The sequence below is a fragment of the Berghia stephanieae genome, chromosome 9, assembly GCF_034508935.2.
Source record: "Berghia stephanieae isolate SIO BIC M18660-M18661 chromosome 9, UCSD_Bste_1.3, whole genome shotgun sequence".
In the NCBI taxonomy this organism is placed as follows: Eukaryota; Metazoa; Mollusca; class Gastropoda; order Nudibranchia; family Aeolidiidae; genus Berghia; species Berghia stephanieae.
Genome location: NC_088368.1, coordinates 35,140,946 through 35,147,870, shown reverse-complemented (window position 1 = coordinate 35,147,870; position 6,925 = coordinate 35,140,946). Strand labels below are relative to the sequence as shown.

The following is a 6,925-nucleotide window of genomic DNA, read 5'->3' as shown; positions in this document are numbered from 1 at the left end:
GTGTGTGTGTGGGGGGGGGGGGGGGTCCCTAAAGCTCAGTTGGTAGGGCACTCGCATTAGACACAAAGGGACTGATATCGACCGTGGGTGCAATTGGAATTTTTTTTCTGACTCTCCTCCCCCCTCCCCCCGCTATCTGTCCATCCAGCAGTGACTGGGTTGTGGGTCTATTAGATGTTGCGATAGAATAGTGTCCTGTCCAAAGGGTTGCAGGCAGTAGCTATTGCCCATTTAATGCAATAGGAACCAGGATAAAACCAGGCCATATGGGCATTTAGCTCTCAAGGGCTAATCGAATAAGGTCGTACAATTGGTTATGCCTGCTATTGTTGATAAGATCTGGTATTCTTTGACTTCTATTATGCAAGTTGTTTTGCTGAAGGGTGGTTGGATGGTTTGACGAACTGTCTCTCTCTCTCTCTCTCTCTCTCTCTCTCTCTCTCTCTCTCTCTCTCTCACTCTCTCTCTCTCTATCTATCTATCTCTCTCCCTCTTTCTTTCTCCTATCTATCTATCTATCTATCTATCTATCTATCTATCTATCTATCTATCTATCTATCTATCTATCTGGTATGGAGGCTTGTAACTAGAATGGTACCTCATTTTGAAAATCTACATTTCCCATTATGAAGATAAATGATTCTTATCATGTTTTCAAGGACATTCCTCTTATCATAAAGAGATTTTTGTCAGTGCTTGTCATAGTGTGACGTCATTATGGAGGTGGTGAAAATACAGTTTTTCATATTTTCTAAATTGCTCTCCATTTTTAAAAATATATTTTCTTCTAATATTAGATAAATTATTGATCGCCATTCAGAAAAGACAAGGATTTTTTTTTTAATGAATTAAATAAACTATGAATGTTATGACTTACTTGACTTAGATGCCTTTCGCGTCTCGACCGAAAGATCGGGTCGCCTTGGCTGTTTCCAGTATTTCCTGTGTGAGGTGTCTCCAATATTGCCGGTCCTCTGCTAGGGTTCTCAGATTTTCAAGGTCCCCTGCCGTTATGAGACTAATGCTTTGTCCAAGTGTTGTGAGGTTTTTGTTTAGGATCACAGGGAGTGTTGTGATCGGTCTTCCTCTGAAAAGGTTCCCGTGTTTTTGGAAGTATCCCGACATGGCTTGGTTTGCTGGTATGTTTTTGTCCCTGCGTAGTATGTGACCGAAAAGTTGCCATCGTTGTTGTAAAATGTCAAGGGAGATTGGTCTTTCTTTTGTGATCTTATAGAGTGATTCATTTGAGATCTTTTTGGGGTATTTGATGTCCAGTACCCTTCTTAGCTGTGTGCAATGGAAGGCATCCAGATGTTCTTCTTCGGATTTTGTCAACGCCCAAGTGCCGCAGTTATACAGAAGTACCGGTTTTACAAGAGCATGGTACAGTTTCAGTTTGGTTTTTCTCTTTATTTTGTCACCTCTAATCCATACATTGGTGAGTTTACTGAGTGCGGCGTTTGATAGCTGTTTTCTTCTTTGTACATCCTCGGTGTCTCCAATTAGTGAGCCGACTTTCTTTGTTCTTTTCCATTCCTCTTTGTTCCTCGATATTGTTGTAAATTCGGTTTTATTGGCATTGACTTGGAGGTTATATTTCATGAGGGTATTTTGTATGATGTCTATATTTGCTGGTGTTGATCCAATAAAATCGACATCATCTGCATAGGCGATTTCTCTAGGGATTGCATTCTCAATATGAGTCGTTGGTTTTGGAATGACTTTTCGAACTTCTTTCAGAGCGTGTTCTAAGTATATTGTGAACAGAATCGGGCTCAGACTATCTCCTTGGGGGGTCCCGATGTTACTTTCGAACTGCGTCTGTTTTGTGGCCCCGTATATCCTTGGTTGTATCTTTGTGTTGCTGAGGAGAAATCGGATTATTCGGAGCTCGTCTTCGTCAACTATGTCTGTTAATATCTCCAAAAGTTTTCCTCTGTCGATCGTATCAAAGGCTGCGGACATATCGATTCCGGTTATTGTTATGGATATGTTTTCTTTGAGTGCCTTTGCTGCCAACCATTTATGTGTCCATACAACGTCCGATGTGCTTCGGTCTTGGCGAAACCCGCTTTGGCTATGTGATAGGTATTTTTCTATTTTCGGTCTAATTCTGTTGAGGACAATAGTTGACAGTGTTTTTCTTATGGTATTCAGTAATGTTATTGGGCGCAGGTTGTTTACGGGTCCTTTCGTTTTTCCTGGTTTTTGTATTGTAATTAGGACACCGCTGTTTATGTCCCAGTCTTTGTGTGTTGAGAATGTTTTGTTCATTATGTTTGCAATGCTCAGATCCAGGGAGAGTGTACCGCATTTCAGCAATTCAGCGGGAATTTCATCTTCGCCTGGGGGTCTGTTATTGTTTAGGCACTTTATGCTATTTCTAACTTCAGTTGTTGTGATGCGGTTGTTTAGGTCTCTAGGGTTTCCTGAGAAGGGCGATATTTGTGAGACTTGTTTGTGAAATTTCTGCTGGAAGTGGTCAGTTACAATGTCAAGGATATCGTTGGATTTGTTGTCTGTTTGCCAAATTTATCCTGTAGTTTTGGGTTCTCGAATGGTTTTCGGTTCAGAGATTTCGTCGCTTTGAACATAGACGATGCGTTATTTTTGGACTTTTCTATGTCTTCCACTTTTTTGTCTAATTCCTCGTTTCTGTGTTTTATTGTAAGTGATCGAATTGAATGCAGTATTTTGTTTCGTTCCGTTTTCAGGTTTATTATTTCTTCCGAGTCTTTCGTGTTTTGTATCCTGATCCTAAGTTCTTTTTGTTGCCGCGATAGATCGTTAATAGCGATGTTAGGCGTTCGATTTGGTTTGTTCTTAGTTGTGTTAATAGAGCCTGCACTTTCTTCCCCCGCATATTTCATTGCCGCTTGCGTCTCTTTCCATTCATTGTTTGGATTGCTGTTGAATGTTATACACGGCATAAATGCATTTTTAAGCATCGAATGAGCATACAATATGGAAGCGGTCTGATAATTCGGTCAGAAAGATGAAAGGAATAGCAGAATGCAAAATGCACTTCAAACAGTTTTATTTATCTATCAGCCAATTTTTAGTTTTCTGAAAGTCAACAGGACAAGCACTGGCAAAAACTTATAATATATGTGTGATTTTTATACCAAAGCTTGTAATGGCAATAGGCGAATGAATTTTTTTCATTTGCCATTTTTACATTTGCAAGTTTTTTTATTGGCATTTTTTAAAAGTGATGAACAAAATTTTATAAACTTCGTATAAAGCCAAAATGAAGTGTATGTAATATAAAGTGTTTAATGATGTTGTCATAAAAAATTATAAAAGTTTTATTTATATATTTATTTATTTATTTATTGTGAAACCAAAAAAAAAAAAAATTAAATAAGGCCAAAATGCTGTTTGTTTTATAGATAATAGAACGATTTCTTTTTAAACAATTTGAAATATTTTTTAAAATAAGATAATTTAGATGTAGAGTTATACAACTTGGATTTAGATGAATCCAAGTAGATGTAGAGTTATATAACTTTGATTAAGGTGAATCCAAGTAGATATAGAGTTATACAACTTGGATTTAGATGAATCCAAGTAAATGCAGAGTTAAACAACTTGGATTTAGATGAATCCAAGGTTGCGTCAAATTTAATGATGTCTTAAAAAAAATATGGATACTAAGCTGCTACAAGCAGTGGATCGTAAAAAGTAATAAACAAGAATAAATATAATAGCTTTAAAAGAGAGAAAAATGCAAAACAAGGAACGTTTCGGCCTCAAAGCCTTTCTTCAGTAAATAGCAACACAATAAAAAGGTAAATACATCACTTAAAAACCAGAAAAACGGCAAATTAATTTATGTTTTTATTTTTATTTTTTTTTGCCATTGTATGAAGAAGGGTTTTGAACCGAACACGTTCAGTGTATATAATAGGTTTGTTCTCTTTTGGAGCTGTTATATTAATTTGTGTTCATTAATGAAAAATATAATGAAGTCTATAGTCATAACCAGAAAAATAATTGGAAAATTTGGGATTAGAAAGAGTTTCAGTCTCGCTAATAAAGAAATAGCATTTTAGTTTTTATGTTATTTGATTATTATATGTTTATTTTTCAATACTGATTCATTTTGATGGTGGTTGGTTGGTGGACAATAACTCTACTTTGGCACATTATGTCGTCAGCCAACACTAAGCAACTTTTAGTCTGTAAGTTTTTGTTTGTTTGTCTGCTGGGTTGTGTGTGTGTGTGTGTGTGTGTGTGTGTGTGTGTGTGTGTGTGTGTGCGTGTGTTTTTTTTCCCATGTTTTTGTTTGTTGTTTCTGTTTCTTTTGTTTGTTTTTTTTCTTGGTATTGTTATGTATTTAGAATTACAGCTGTGATAATTCCGAAATGCCTTAATCTATACAAAAAAAAAAAAAGGATCAATCATGATAAATTACAAGTAAAATAATAGCATTGTGCAAAGGCTTAATTGGTCTTGGATATCCCAGTAGATCAATATCAAATGCATTAACTCACTCAATCTTATTTACTTTTCTACTTTTCAAAATTGGAAAAAAAAATGTATTTAAAATGAGCATGTGCATAGATAGTTTTATTCAGATACCATTAATATGTAAAAATGAAAAACATTAGCTTACTACGCCTATAAATAGGCATGGGGTAAAAGGAACCCGGGTAAACTACGGATATTGTCGGTTTTAGGGTTGAGTGGGTTTAAGCAAAATGCAAATTAGGCAATCTGGTTATCAAATATTAAATATTCATCCATCTAATTTTGACAGCCATCTTTACTCAGTTATCCCCAAATACGTTCCGCTCATGTAACAACCCACCTGCTGGTATCAAGCTTTGGAGTAATAAATTAAATATGCACTATCAAGAAAGGAATTTCTTTTATAATATTCAACCCCACGGGGAAGTTTGTCTTTAAGGTCTATTCCAAGGGAAGATTGGAATAACTCAGGCATCAGCCGCAGGACAGCCCAACAAAGTGAGCTAGCAGAAGGTGACTTGCTCAAGGCCACATAGGTAAATAACATTGTGAAATTGAATGTAAGATTAAATTTAATATACAAAAACAGATAAAATGGACGTTTTGGGTTTGCCCGTTATCAACAAAACAGGATGAATGAAACACTACAGACGAATGAGATAATGTGGTTGTTAAGATGAATAAACAAAGACTTTTATCTGTATTTGTATATTAAACTGAAGCTTACATTCAATTTCACATTGTTATTTATTTCTTCGAGCTTCGAGCAGCAACATTTACATCAAGATCACATAGTGCGACATTTAGTCGAAATTGGTACCTTTTGAGTACAAAGCAAAGACCATACCGCTGAGCCACGCCCATGATTTTTCATTCTTGTATATATATACAACACCAGCATCAGTGCCCAGTTTGACTGAGTCAGTTGATTTATTAGGAGGAGGAAAAGAAGAAGAAGACTATTAAGATCTGAACAACTCTGTGGTGTAGTGGTAGCACGTCTGACCGGTAATCAGAAGGTCTGGGGTTCAATCCCCAGTTGAGGTAGACTGATTTTTTAGGATGTTTTTTCTTTCTTGCTTTGTCTGGCACCTTTCATACACACTTGTTCAGATCTTTATCTTATACTGGTGCCTGCTCCTTAATTTCTTTAAGAAGAAGATTGACTTAAACAAAAAAAAATATTTAAAAAGATACAAAGCAAAAATGTGCCCCGTCGCCTGAATCTGATTTTATTTCTGGATGGACCAGTTACCAAAATAAGCTGAATATTGAGGAGGGATAAAAATGTGACTCTAAATTAATTTTTTTTTTCAATGTCAGTGCAGGTTCACCCCTATATCGTATAACCAAATTGAAAAGGAGGGAGATGGGGAAGGGGGGTGGGGGTGGGAGGGGAGGGGTCACAAAACTATAAATTGTGATTGCATGCAATAAATGTCAGTAACACTGCAATAATATCACTGATTTAACATGTAAACTTGTTTTTATTTCTCAGTTGAGGGATTTGAATAGCAAACTGTCCTTTTCTGAATGACCCTCTCTTTGGTGAATTTTTCTTTTTTTCCACTTACGGGTTTCACTGCCAAATTATGTGTAACTACTTGATTAATTAATTGTTTAATAAGATTATAAATAAAACTCAGCATGCTCAGGATCGTGATATGTGTTTAACCCACCATTTTGAAACGGTAATATGTTGAGATGATTCTTGATGTCAAAAAAGGGATTTTGAAAGTAAAATGAACATAAGTTTAAAATTTGTCTCTTTTTATCTCTTAAAAAAAACGGTCTTCATTCTATTCAATAAAACAATAAAACTTAGCCTCAGTCTCATATCGTATCCTGGGTCGGGTCTTTTGACCTACCATGGTCACTTGCTGTGTCTTCTATCCCCCAATATCTGTTTTATGTCAAAGTTGCTTTCTTCCTTTGTGCTATTACTAAAATTAGCATAGACGACACTGGTCCATTTCATAATATATATGTATTTTAAAAGTATTAATGAGATGAAAAATAATTCCGTCCATTTTCATTGACATAAATCCAATTTTTCATATATTTTTTTGTCGTAAATCATATTTATTTTTCTATTTCTTCATTTATGTTTACACATAGGATTTATTTGTGTAGTTTCTATTTTTGATTTGATAAAATAAAACTTACATTTTTCCAATATTATGGTTTATGTGTTTACTAGACTTCTTTAGCATAAAAGCTTTGGATATAATGAAGGTTATGGGTATATCGAAAAGATATAATATACAAGATGCTCATTGAGAACCACTTTCTTTATTGAACGCTGCTTCTTGGAGTAATATTTTATATCGTGTATATTAGAATGCTGCATTATTTGAATGGAAAGAAGCAGTTTATTGCATCAACACAACTTTATCACCTTGTTTGCCTCAAAGAGAAATTTATGATCTCCAATTAATTATACATGCTTGTT

General features: G+C 35.4%; 1 non-coding gene across 1 annotated transcript; it reads left to right on the top strand.

Annotated features, from left to right (window-relative positions):
- The first annotated feature begins 5,448 nt into the window (after positions 1 to 5,448).
- On the top strand, positions 5,449 to 5,520 carry Trnat-ggu (transfer RNA threonine (anticodon GGU)). The gene has a single exon. It is a non-coding gene; the product is annotated as a tRNA-Thr (tRNA).
- Positions 5,521 to 6,925: the final 1,405 nt, after the last annotated feature.